This window comes from Camelus bactrianus, chromosome 11 (assembly GCF_048773025.1).
Source record: "Camelus bactrianus isolate YW-2024 breed Bactrian camel chromosome 11, ASM4877302v1, whole genome shotgun sequence".
NCBI classification, from domain to species: domain Eukaryota; kingdom Metazoa; phylum Chordata; class Mammalia; order Artiodactyla; family Camelidae; genus Camelus; species Camelus bactrianus.
In genome coordinates this window covers 6,892,657-6,905,894 of record NC_133549.1, presented here as the reverse complement: position 1 = coordinate 6,905,894, position 13,238 = coordinate 6,892,657, and the positions used below count along the sequence as shown (strand labels likewise).

Sequence of the window (13,238 nt, the reverse complement as noted above, 5' to 3'; positions counted from 1 at the left end):
GTGAACTATTTTTACTAATAATCACCTTGATGTCCTATGTACCTCTAGGCTGAAAGTGTGGGTGTCCAATAGGCCTAATTTTTGATGACAGAGTTTTTGTTTTGTTTTGTTTTGTTTTGTTTTGGCAGATCTCAATTTTTGATCCAGTTTTTTGGACATACTGCTTCCCCAAGTTCCTATTCCTCCACCTCTGCCCACCTCATTAGAGAACAGAAGAGGATCTTCTCTGAGCTGCTTCCAAGGAACAGGCAGATGAAAACCCCACTGTGGATCCAATCGCCTGCCTGGGAAATGAAAGCATCTTTGCCACAAGAAAATCCTGGTTAGAAACTGCATCTCTAATTCCCCTGGGAATGAAGAGACACCAAGCAGAGGGCCTCTGTGGTGGGTAAACGAAACCCAACTCATCTGAAAATCACTCCATCTCCTCCCCTTCTTCTTGGTGTTTAGTGTAAGCAAACAGCCCAGGTCATCACCACATGGCTTTCATTAGTTTTTTTACTTAAGAAGAGAAAAGTCATCTAAATGAGGACAAATTCTCCAAATCAATGGTTGACTTCCTAAGGTCTCTTGTAGCTGAAAGTGGCCAGATGAACGTCAGGCAGATTAGAAGTGAGCAAAAGGATCGTGTGGGCTGTGTGGGTTTTGGGGAGACTGTTTAGATAGAGTAGATGCAGCTGAGTTGGCCCTTTGACCCTTCCTCTTTCCTCATTCCTGCCTCAGAGGTAAAGACATGGGGACTGGACAAGGTTGGTGCTCCAGCAGCCATTTTGGACCAAGAGACAGCCTTGAGGATGGACACCAGCTAAAGATACTGAAAGGGTCTGAAAGATGGATAATGGCTGACTACTGTGGTGTGCTGTTGACAGTATGAACTCTCTACACTTGTAGTTCTTTTCCATGAGAAAGGAAAAACCTTACCACTCTACGCCTGTGGTATTCTGGGGTTTCTGCTCTATTAGGGAAATATCGGCATCCAATGAGAGTGGTCCCGTCTGGCCAAGTCAGACAACCTGAGCTGCCCTGACTCTGACACCACATCCCCTATCATTCTCTCTACTTATGAGCTACACAACATCTCAACCTTCTACAGGGTCTAAGGTAGAAAAGGGATGCTCAGGGATCTGTACTGATTGTGTTTTCTAGGGGCAAATTTGGTTTTACATAGAGACTCTGGAATGATGATTCTTAGTAACATCCTACAAACCAACCCAGAGCCTGTGCTCCTAAGCCTCAGGGTAGAGCCTCAGCCCAAGCAGGCCTTCCCGTGGGCCCTTGAATCTCTGCTTCATCTGCTCCCAATTTAAACAAGGGCTTCTGTTTTTCCCCCTCTTGGGAGACCTTGGAATTTCCTTTGTGAGGACCTATGTTCTCTGCACCGGGGGCTCCATCTCTGGGCGGCGAGGAGGGAGGTCACTGACCGTGGTCTCACTAACTCAGACCATGGGACCCCCTTGACCTTACTTTGATGGACATGTTGGCCCTCCTTCCTCGCCACTTGTGCTTTTGGGCAAAAGGCAGAGTCCCTTCCCCTGCAGAAGCTGAATGACAGGATGTTAGCCACGGGGGGTCTGGACCAGGAACAAGGCAGGGAGTCACTGCTGGGGGAGCCTGAGGGGTGGAAGGGCCTGTGCTCAGCTCTGAAGCTCCTGACCTGAAGCTCTGGCCTTCGCGTAGTTTCCTTGAGCACCTGATATGTTTTGTTACAACTGTTTCTGCTCATATGAGCTCAAGTGGGAGCCACTGCTGCAGCTAGGAAATTCCGCTGGAGGGAACACATCCAAGGCCTTGTCTTTAATTTGGTGACACACCTTATTTTTAATATTTAAAATTTATATTTAAAGCAAAAAACCCCATGATAATCAGTCTTCTCATACATTACTCAGCCAGACACAACAGGCTACTGTAATATGATATCACCAGTAAGAATAACCAGGGCTTGTAAATTCACAGCCACATCAGGCACAGTGGGTGTGCCAGCACTGAAGGGGAGGGGAGGCAGCAGAGCCTGACTCATACTTACAGCACTTTCCTTTGATCAAAATGTTCTGGAATAGATATTAAAGGGGGTTATGTAACATTGTGAATGTACTTAATGCCAAGTACACATACAATTTAAAATAATCAAAAAATTAAACTTGAAAGTAACTGTATATCATAGAATAAATAATTTAGTGTATGTAAGAGAACAAATTTATTTTTTTTAAATAAGGAATTACAGGGAAGGGGAAGGACGTCTCCAGTGCTGCTGCTGGCACCCGGGGCAGCTCAGCCCCCGGCCCCGAAGGCACTGCGCGTGCTGGAGCTCCTTGCTGATCGGGTAGCAGCTCTAGGTGTATCCGGGGAGGACCTGGCTCTAGCACCTGAGTAACCAGGAGAACTGGGTGTGTTGTGGTCTCTGATCTAGAACTGGATAACCCTGTGGGGTCACAGCTGGGCCAAAGCACAGTGGCACCCCAGGGCCGGTGGGGGAGCTCTTGCTGAGGTTGGCTGAGGCTCTGGATGTGAGGCCGGGCAGGCGGCTGGCTGAGGTGGTAGAGGAAGTGCTCGAGCAGCTTTTCCTGATGTTTCGGGCTCTGAGATGGAGGACAGCTGTTGCCTGAACCTCCTCTAGAATTGGAGCCTGTGCAGGTGCTTTTCCTGGCTTTGAACTTAAATGAGAGCTGGGGCGGGAGCAGGCTGTGGCTCTGGAGCAGTCCTGGGCAGGAGACGTGCAGCAGGCTTTAGGTCTCCAGGTGCTTCCGGAGCTTGCTCTGAGCTGCTGCTGTAGCTCTAAGACGGGAAACTGTCATCAGTAGGACTGCTTTTCCACGTGTCTCCCCAAAATAGGCAAGTCCTCACTGCCAGGCAGTGAAGCCTCAGTCCAAGAGCCCATGCCCAAGAAGCATTCTCAGATGCAGTCCAGGGCAAATGGTCTGAGGCTCCGCATTGCTCCTGGGCCAGTTCCAGCCTCAGGAGGCTCTGCTCTGTGGGGTCCAGTGCTTTCCCGTCCTGACTCACCCCATCACCCACCCTGCATGGTCCCCACCATCACCCTCTGCCTCTGGGAGCTCCAGCTGTGCCAGAAGATGGGCCTGGTGCTCCAGGTCTGAGCCAGGCATGCTCTGCTCTGCATAAGCCAGTACCATCTTCAGGCAGGGAAATTCTGGGGGCTGGTGGAAATCCTCTGGGCACTGGGGCAGCCAGGTGCGCAGGACGGAGGACATGGCCCTGGGGGTGATAGTGGGGAAGCAGAGTGACAGGCCTGGCCTTGCCTCCCACGCTGTGCTTGCATGGCAGCCCTGCGGGGACATGGCCACTCTGCCCTTGGCTCCTGCCCATCCAGAGGCCGGCTCTGCTCCATGTCCCATCTCACCTGGCAGTCTGTGCAGAGGAGGGCCTGGACTCAGAGGAGGGGCTGCTACAAGCCTTCTGAAGGGACTTCCCTTTATCTGTGGTTTGACCACTTCTCCCCTTTTCAGGGACGCCTGTCACACTGCTCTGTCCCCCCAGTCCCTCCCCACTGGACAGCACCTCTCTGAGGACAGGCAGGTTGTCTGCTCTGGGCACTGCCATCTTGGGAACACAGGAGCTGCTCTATGAGTGTCCGATCCAGGAGGGAACAGACAGGCTATGTCTGCCTCCCAGGCTTCCCACAGGCCTCCTCACACCCCAGACTTTAGCTCCTGCACCTGCCTGCTGCCTAATCCTCCAGGGACCCTGCCTGGGTCCCCTCCTGTCCCTGCCACTCACCTCCCACAGGGTGGGCTCAGCTGTCCCCTGAGGCTCACTGGATCCCCTGAGCACCAGCTGAGTCTCCACCATTGAGGCTCCACCAGAGGGTGGGCAGGATGCTCTCCACCCTTTGTGTTCTGGGTCCCAGGAAGGGGGTGGGGGCAGGCCTGGGATGGAGAGGGGATGGCTGTGGGTTCACTTAGGGGCTGATTCTGCCCTCTGACCTCCCAGATGCTTCTCACAGCACCACAGCCCCAACCACAGCTCTCTGTGTCTCCTTTCCTCTCTGCCAGAAGAAGCCCTAAGACTTCTACTCTCAAGCCAAAACCATAGGCTGTGTGGGATTCAGGGTTTGCCCCCCCAAACTTATCAACACAGTCCACAGCTCCACACTTACTTAGGCAAGGGAGCCCCTCTCTTCAATCAAAGAAACTCCCCATTTCAGCTCATACAGGGGTCCATCCTCACCAGTGTAAGGGAGGATGTATCCATATCTAGAGGAGGCCAGGACTGTGTCACATGGATTGTCCTGAGCACATGAACTGGATGTGATGTCTAGTGTGACAGTGTGATTCCCGGGAGTATGGAAGCCCTGGAGGGCAGGGCTGTTGTCGGCTCAGTGCGTTAAATGATTGTTGTTCCCATAAATGTGCCTGTCCCTGGTGGACCTTCCTATATACCTGAGGAATGAGTGAGCCCAACCAATCCCACCACACAGAGCTGAGTGGGCCTAGGACCCCACTTCTCCCTCCCAGGGATCCCTGCTCTCACTGACCTAGGACAGGGGCAGCTAATGGAATCATGAGTTACACTTGAAATAGGAAAACATTTTAACCCAAGGCCACATTCAGTGATGCAGGAGGCAGAGGCTGCCTCAAGGGCAGGAGGAGATGACCAGTTAGCACAACCACAGCCCCTTCCGCTGACCTTTCCAGGGGCCAGGGCCCCAGAAAGCACTTTCCGTGAAGGGCCCTCTCTGTTCCTAGTATCATCCCAGGGCCTGATGCTCTCTCACCCGAGGGTGCACAGTGACAAACTGAGGTTCACGTTGGTGGAGTGACATTCCCACATCTCACCACTAGTATGTGGCTGAATCACTGATGTCCCATGAGGGCAGAGTGCTCACCTTTGGAATAGAAGGTTAAGCAGCTTCTAGGCAGTGGCCAAAGCTCTATAGGTGCCCAGGAATGTGTGTAGGAAGGAGGGGTTGCTTCCCAGGACAGCAGGCAACAGATTTGCCACAAGCATCTCCAGTCTGTCTCTCTGGATGCTCCACACCATGCAGTCCTCATTCCTGCTCCCTGTTGACACATCTTCCCCCTGGGGTGGAACAGAGGAGAGACATGAGTCAGAGGCAACACCATGGACCACCATGGGGTTTAGGGCTGGAGCTCAGATTGAATCCACAGGCCTCAGGGACTTGTGCCAAGAGGTCGGACAAGAACACTCGCGGCAGAATAAAGGTTCTCAGTATCACCAGGAAAAGTGTCAGTGGGTGATGACTAAGTGCATCAGTTTCTCAGATCATTGTGTCAGCCCAGTGTTGACAGCATCTCCCTCTATTAACTACATCATCCCCTTGACTGCTATCAAAGCATCTCATTTTAGAGCTGAGAACCCAGAGGCTGATCCCGGAGTGTGTGGGATCAGGATTGTCAGTCCAACATGGACACGTGGGGATGGAAGGAAAACATGAACATCTGTACAGAAACACAGAAACACCCTTGACGTAACATGAACTGAAATTCTATCAAAGGCTCTTTCAGAGATTCTAATATGTGGATGTTGACTTTGCATCTGGCTAAGGCAGGGCCTGGGCTGTGAGGGCGGGTGGGAGAGATGGGGAATCAGGTTGCTTTGCCAGCAGGTCTCAAGAGGGAGACCAGGAGAGGTGGAGGGCAGTTCTTGGACCCAGGGCTTCCAGGGTGTAGAGTCTCCTTGCTTGCACTCACCCTGAGCCCGTCCTGGGTTCTGTTGGTGTCTTGGGACCGCTGCCACTCTTACAAGGAGATGGAGCAGGGGACTCCATGGACAAGGTCCTGCGTGATCTCCTGTGTGGAGTCCTGCAAACACAGTCCCCAGAAGCCAGGCAGAAACCTCAGAGCCCTTTCTGAATGTCTCGGCTGGTTCTCAGATCCACAGGACATCTCCACACCAGACTCACACATACCACTCTGCGCAGATCTACATTAGTGACAAAAAAGCTGACAACCTGAAGCCCTTGGATTCCCACTGGCACATGTAAGATGTCCCTCAGGATTCCTCTTTCTCCCCAGCCAGACCTGTCCTTGGGTGTGGCCATGACAGGACCACCAGGTTACCAAGTGCTCAACAGCCTGTTCCTGCCCAGAGGGGACACCTCCCCTCAAGTCCCCCTTCCCCCACATGCAGATGAGGGGAAGTGGGCCTGCCCAGGGAGGGTTCCCAGAGGAGGCTGGGCCCAGATTGGCCTGCTCCAGGCCACATTTTTTACCTTAGGTGACCTCCTGGTTAAAGTCCAGAGGTGGCCTGGTTGCTGGCTGAACCAAAACCTACAACCTCTGAGACACCTGTCATGCCAGGTTTTCCTGAAGGTGAAGCCCAGGAGTTCAGGACACAGAAGGAGAACATGTTTCTCTGTGAACTGTCCTCCAGCCAAGTGAGCTGGCTCAGGGGCCGTCACTAGAATGTGGGTGCCTGGTTACTGGGTTCCAATTCTGTTGGGGGTCTGTTATCAAGGAAGTGATGTCACATCCTGGGGTCCACTTCCTGGAACCCCCTCCTCAGACAACACCTCCACACACAGCCCTCTGCTCACCCCCTTCTCCACACAGACCCACCTCTTCCACAGTGACAGCAGCCCTGCCCTCTCCACGGCTCCCGGGGAGGCTCAGTGTGCAGCTGTGAGGGGACGCCCTGGCTTCCAGACTCAGTTCCTCCTCCTTACCTGTTCTCCATCCTGGATAAGTCCTAGTGTCTGTCCAGGCCTGTGTGTCTCCCCACCTGCACAGTGGGGGTGATTCTACATGGTACTTCTAGGGACGTCCTCAGGCGCTTGTCAGATAAGACCTGAAAAGTGTAGGAGTGGTCTCACATTTAGATGATGACTCCAGTGTCGTTTCTGCCTCTTATTTCCTCCTCTGTGTCTGTTTTTCTCTTGATCCCACCCCATGGCCCATATTTAATGTCAATCTTCGTGTGTGTCTGTGTGTCTCTGTGTGTGTGTGCTGTGTTTTTAGGCTTATAAGCCAGTGCTCACTCTCTGTGTGGCCAGCAGAAAACTGCCAGCACTTGGGAGGGTTAGGCAAGAGCATCCTGAGGCCTGAGGGTTTCTAATTTCCAAAGAAAAGCTGATGAAAGAGGGGTTGAGGTCTTGGCTAGGAGGTCAGAGCACCATGACTCAGGCTATACAGGTAGCAGGGGCTGGAGATGGAATCACAGACTCATAGACAGTCTGGCTCAACTGCCTACACTCAAAACCACAGTGCTGGAGGCAGGAGACTGTCCCCTTCATGGGGCACACAGAATGGCAGGCTGGGCTTCGCTGGCTGGACGCACAGTGGCTCAGGGACAGACAGACAGATGATGGCTGCCATCACCAGACAGGCTTGTCAATCTCATCTGCTGCTTCCTTTATGTTCCTGTCCTTAAGTCACTCTCCCCAGGCATCAGGCTGGCTGTCAGGCTTTATCCAAACCCAGTATTACCAGAGTCCAGGTCAACAGGCACAGAGTCTTTCTTTGTCACCAGTAGTACTGCATCCTGCTTGAAACCCCCGGGAAGCAGTTCCTCCCAGTGACTTCATTATAAGATGGAATCACTTTTACCTTTGTTTAGATTCCTCATATTAATTATATCATAATATTTCTCTTTGTCTGACTTACTTCACGTAGTATAATAATCTCTAGACTTCCCAGACATACAGCTCAATATTCACGTCAGCTCTGTTTATGACAGCCAAGAGGTGGAAGCGCAGTCAGTGTCTGTCTACAGTGAGTGGGTAACGAAGACGTGGTATACGTACACCTCGGAGTACTAGGTAGTCACTACAGGAGGTAAAAGAGTGTTGTTTCCAGCTAAATGGAATGGACACAGAGATTAGCATACTCAGTGAAGTAAGTCAGACAGAGAAACATAAATATATAACTTATACGTGGAATCAAAAAAAAAAAAATACAAGTAACCTTATTGACAAAACAGAATCAGACTCACAGACATAGATAACAATCTGTGGTTACCAGGGGGAAAGTGGTGGTGGGGAGGGAGAAAGCAGGAGTGTGGGATTACAGATACATAGCAGTATAGACAAAATTGATAAAAAAAAAAAAAAAAAGGACCTGCTGTACAGCACAGGAAACTATATCCAGTAACTTGTAATAACCTATAATGGAAAAGAATGTGAGAAAACATATATACATGCATAACTGAATCATTATGTTGTACACCACGGACTTATACAACACTGTAAATCAAATACGCGTCAATGTAAAAATAAAGTGTATCAGAATTGATCTAATCTCATAAGTGTCCAAGGTTATGTGCCTTCTGGAACTCTCTTCCCACCCTTCCCCCATCCATGCAGTAGCTCCATCTCCCCACCTGCTCAAACCAGACCCTGTGGCTCTGTCTGCTCCCTCTTTATTCCTCATCCCTACATGCAGCCAGTTCCTCCCCTGTTCCTGGGTCCCAACTCCAAGTGCATTCATCACCCCTCTGCATCTCCCTCCCCTCCCTGTCCAGGCCACCACTGACACTGTCCTGGATTCATGCTCTTTGCTTCCCTTTCTCACTCCCTCTGACCCAAGGGAGGGATGGTTAAAAGACAAATCTGTTACTGTCACACAGGAAATCTCTCAGAGGCACTTTGGGGAAAAGCCACGATCCTCAGCCAGACGTTAAAAGCCTTCCTCCTGCCAGCAGCCCACCTGGCCTTGCTCCCCTCAGTCCAGCCGCTCTGGCCTCTGTCTGTTCTTCCAAGGACCACCCCCTGCCCCACCTTCAAAAGCCCTAGGCTGGGAGAACACTGAGCTCTTTACCTGTGACTTCTTCAGGTTTACCTCAAATGCTGGAGGTTGCTCTGCCCTGGGCCCTCGGTTCCTCCCCCAGGGCTCTTTCCATAATCCTGGGAGATGTCAGCCTGGCTTTATGGGCCCCAGGACTTGCCTGGGAAGTGGCAGGAAGCTGGGGCTCTAGAAAACCTCAGGTTCCCAGTCCCATGACTCATCCTGCAACTGCCTAGCAGGTATCCCAGTGGGCTCTACAGCCCTGGGCAACCCCAGGATAAAAGGCCCTGCACTACTCAGGAGCCCTGGCCCCTGCTGGTTTTCCACATGTAATTTAGAGAAGGAGAAAGCAAGCCACAAGTGTAGTGACCCAAACAGTATGGTACTGGCATAAAAACAGGCACTTGGACCGATGGAATAGACTACAGAGCCCAGAAGTAAATCCACACATGTATGGTCAAGAAATTTACAGCAAAGTAGCCTAAAATGCAGAGTCAGGGAAAGGAGAGTCTCTACAATAAATAGCATGTGGACAACTGGGCAGTTACATGCAAAAGAATCCCACTGGACTGCTCTCTTACATCATCCAAAAACAGAAGTCAGAATGGATTAAAGCCTTGAATAGAAGACCTGAGACCATGTAACACCAAGAAAGAATAGGTAGTGAGCTCCTTAACATCAGATTTGGTTTTTAATCGTTGGCTCTGACTACAAAAAATAGAAGAAATAAAAGTAAAAATTAACAACTGAGGCTACATCTTGTTGAAAAGCTTCTGCACAGCCAAGGAAACCATGCACACACTGAAAAGCTGAGGTATGAAATGGGAGAAAATATCTGCAGTTCAGATCTGATTAGGGGTAATATCCAAAATATACAAAAACTGACACAACTCAATAGCACACAACGTCTCGTTAAAAAATGGGTACAAACACTAAATAGCCATTTTTCCAAAGATGACATACAGATAGTCCACAGGCACAAGAAAGATGCTCAGCATCATTAATCATCTGAGAAGTGCACATCAAAACCTCGATAAGATATCATCTCACACTTGCCAGAATGGCCATCATCACAAAGGTCACAAGTAACAGATGTTCACGAGGAAGTGGAGGAAAGGGAAACCTTGTACAGCATTGGTGGGAATGTAGATTTTTGCAGCCATTTTGGGAAAAACATGGAGCTTCCTCAAAGCCTAAATATAAAACTCATATGATCCAGAAATTCCACACCTGGATATATGTTTGAAGAAAAGAAAAACTCCAATTCAAAAAGATACTTGCACCTCAATATATATAACAGAATTATTTACAATAGCCAAAAAAATGGAAGCAATCTAAGTGTCCAACAATAGATGAATGAATCAATGAATGAATAAATAAATAAATAATATATAATTTATTTTATTTGCATTTATACATATAGGATGGACTACTACTCAGTCATAAAAAAGAATGACATTTTTCCCATTTGAAATGACATGGAATTATCTGGAGGATATTGTGCTTAGAGGAATAGGTCAGACAGAGAAGACAAATACTGGATGTTATCACTTATATGTGGAATCTGAAATATAAAACAAGTGAACGTATATAATAAAACCAAAACAGTCTCACAGGTATAGAGAACAAACTAGTTGTTACTGGTGGTGAGAGGGAAGGAAGAAGGAACAAGAAGGGGTAAAGGATTAAAAGAAACAAAGTACTACATATAAAACAAATAAGCTCTGTGTCTATAGGAATGTTTACTTGTGTGTTTTAAACTTAAGCCCCAGTTTCATCCTGAGGAAGCTGGTGGATGCTGGGGTGGGGAGAAGCTACCTTTGTAAAATAGTTGCCAAGCTTTCCAACAACTCAAAGACATCAGCTCCTCAGGCCAACCGAGGTGGATGTCTGACCTGCTTCTACATTTCTTTTAAGAAATTGGTCTGTCCGAAGTTTCTGTCCTTTTGAGATTCAATTTTGGATTCATGAATTTTATTTATGGGGGGGGGGGATAATTAGGTTTATTCACTTGATTTTATTTTTAGAGGAGGTACTGGGGATTGGACCCAGGGACTCGTGCATCCTAAATATGCGTTCTATCACTTGAGCTATCCCCTCCCCTTGAGACTCAATTTTGTAACTTTTGTTTCCAGAAAATTATTCATGTAGCCTAACAGGGCCAGTATATAGGTATGTAGTTGTTCATTATCTTTTTATAATACATTTTTGTAAATTATTTCTTTGTCTTATTCATAATTAACTAACTTATTTTTTATTGGCTTGACAGGGTTCACCTATTTCCAAATAGAAAACAATACTTTCCTTTTGCAAAAACCAACATTTATTTGTATCCATCAAGCACAGTGGTTGGTTTCTAATTGGTTATTTTAGATTTTTGATATTAATTTCTCGTCATTTTCCACTGAAAAATACTGTATGATATCTCTCATATACGGAATCTAAAAAAAAAAGAAGAAGAAGACAAATGAACTTATATATAAAACAGAAACAGACACACAGACGTAGAATACACACTTGTGGTTGCTGGAGGGAGTGAGGCGGGAAGGGATAAACTGGGAGGTGGAGATTTGCAGATATTGACAGGTATATATAAAATAGATAAACAAGTTTATACTGTACAGCACAGGGAAACATAGTCAATATCTCGTAGTAGCTCACAGTTAAAAAGAATATGAAAATGATTATATGTATATTCATGTATGACAAGAATTGTGCTGTACACCAGAAATTGGCACAACGTTAAAACTGACTATAACTCAATAAACAAAAATGAAGGCAAAAAAATAAAATAAAAATGGGAAAAAATATTATTTTAGGAACAGGTCTTACCAATTGGAGTCCCATGAATTATATCACGAGAGCCATTTCTCAGACAATTGATAAATGATTATAAGATTGACAAATTCTCATAAGGGAAAGAAAGGTGGAAGAATGAGCGAGATGGCCCAAGGGCATGGTTTGGGGACAGCCGGCCCAGAGATGCAGTGCTGCTCCGAACTGAGCGATTTTGAATTTTGAATTTCAGATTCTTGGCTGTAAATGCCTCACTTTAGAGCCCCTCAGATTCAAACCTGACCTAAGACACAGGCTCTTTTTCTGTGATTACTGAACCCTTCAATGTTGGTGCTCAAATATCATTTGCTGAACAAATCCTCACAGATACTTCAACATCACACGTTTTCATGAAGCTGAACCTGAATAAAGAGATCTCCATGTCAGGATAGGGCCCCTGCTCTGTTTTCAAAGGGGACAAATGCTGAATTTCTTTCTTTGTCAAAGTAGTTATCTAGTTTTTGAATGCTAGTTTGTTTCCCCATGTTTTTGATAAAACTGAATTGATTGGAAAGGTAAAATAAGAACTCCTTTCCCCCAGGGCTATAGTCATTCTTCCAAATTGAGCTGGAAAACACTGTTGTTAGTTTTAGTAGCATTTTAAAGAACTTCTTCCCCATATATTGCTTCTAGAGGACATTCTTAAGCCTGGGTAACCAGTATGAAAGATGTGGAAAGAATCAGGTATAATGAGAAAGTCTGAAGGCATTTCTCTTGAGCAAACTAGCCTATTTCCAATAATGCCATTATTTTTATTAACATTATTTTTGATTTATAAAATAAATTTGTGCAATAGCAATCTCCTCTCCTTGGGGCCTTAGAAATAATATCCACCATCTGTGGAGAATTTATTACATTCTGGTCATTCAGCACATGCTAATTTGATCCTCACAATAATCCTATGAGGAAGGTCATAGGATCAGAGAAATTCAATACTTTCATCACACCTACCAGGGTCTGGAGCAGGGATTTGAACTCAGGGCAGAAGGAGGCTAAAGCCGATTTTCCCACCTTACTGTGCTGCTTCCCTAGGACACCAGGAAGCTGCTTTGTATCCAACATGAAGCTGAACTCAGTTAGAAACAAGCACATGGGCCGAAGACCTACCTCCCACAGGGAAGATGGCTTGGTGCCGCTCAGAAAACGTCAGCTTAACACCCTGAGATTAGTTAGCCTTGCATCTCTCGTCCATGAAGGGCTGTTTAATTCAAGTCACGTGTGGGCATTTTCGCTCCGAGTACAACATCAGTTCTAAACCTGGTGGTATCTCACAGAGGCACACGTCAAAACCCAGGAAGCAACCTGAGCTGTTACTGTTCCCAAGCAGAAATATCCTTGGAAGTTTACCTGAACAGAAGGCCTATCTGAAACCCTGGAGGTTTGCCCAGCCTTGGATTCCTGTCTGACTGAAAGCAGAGAGACGCAGACACGGAGCCAAGGGGTTTGTGCTTCTGGGATCAGCAACCTCAGTTTGAGGATTTGGACCAGCGAGGCTGCATGCAGCCTGCAGCCAGGGCCCTGCCAGCACCACCAGTCCGGGGGCCCAGCAGCACAGTGAGACACCGGAGGAAGAAGGTAAGCGTTACAAGCGTAACAAGGCAACGGGGCAAACTGACTTCCCACCTGGCGGAGAAGGGGAGACAGATCCCCCGGGGTTATTTTTATAGATTACCCAGGAGGGATCTTTTGCTGCCTGCAGTACTGCCG

At 47.7% G+C, this 13,238-nt stretch overlaps 1 long non-coding RNA gene across 1 annotated transcript in view; it reads left to right on the top strand.

Annotated features, from left to right (window-relative positions):
• The window catches only part of LOC141579019 (uncharacterized), a 70,854-nt gene extending 60,256 nt beyond the window's left edge, over positions 1–10,598 (top strand). The window contains exon 6 of the long non-coding RNA XR_012509899.1: positions 129–10,598. This is a non-coding gene — a long non-coding RNA (uncharacterized LOC141579019). The remainder of the gene's footprint in view (positions 1–128) is intronic.
• The last annotated feature ends 2,640 nt before the right edge of the window (positions 10,599–13,238 follow it).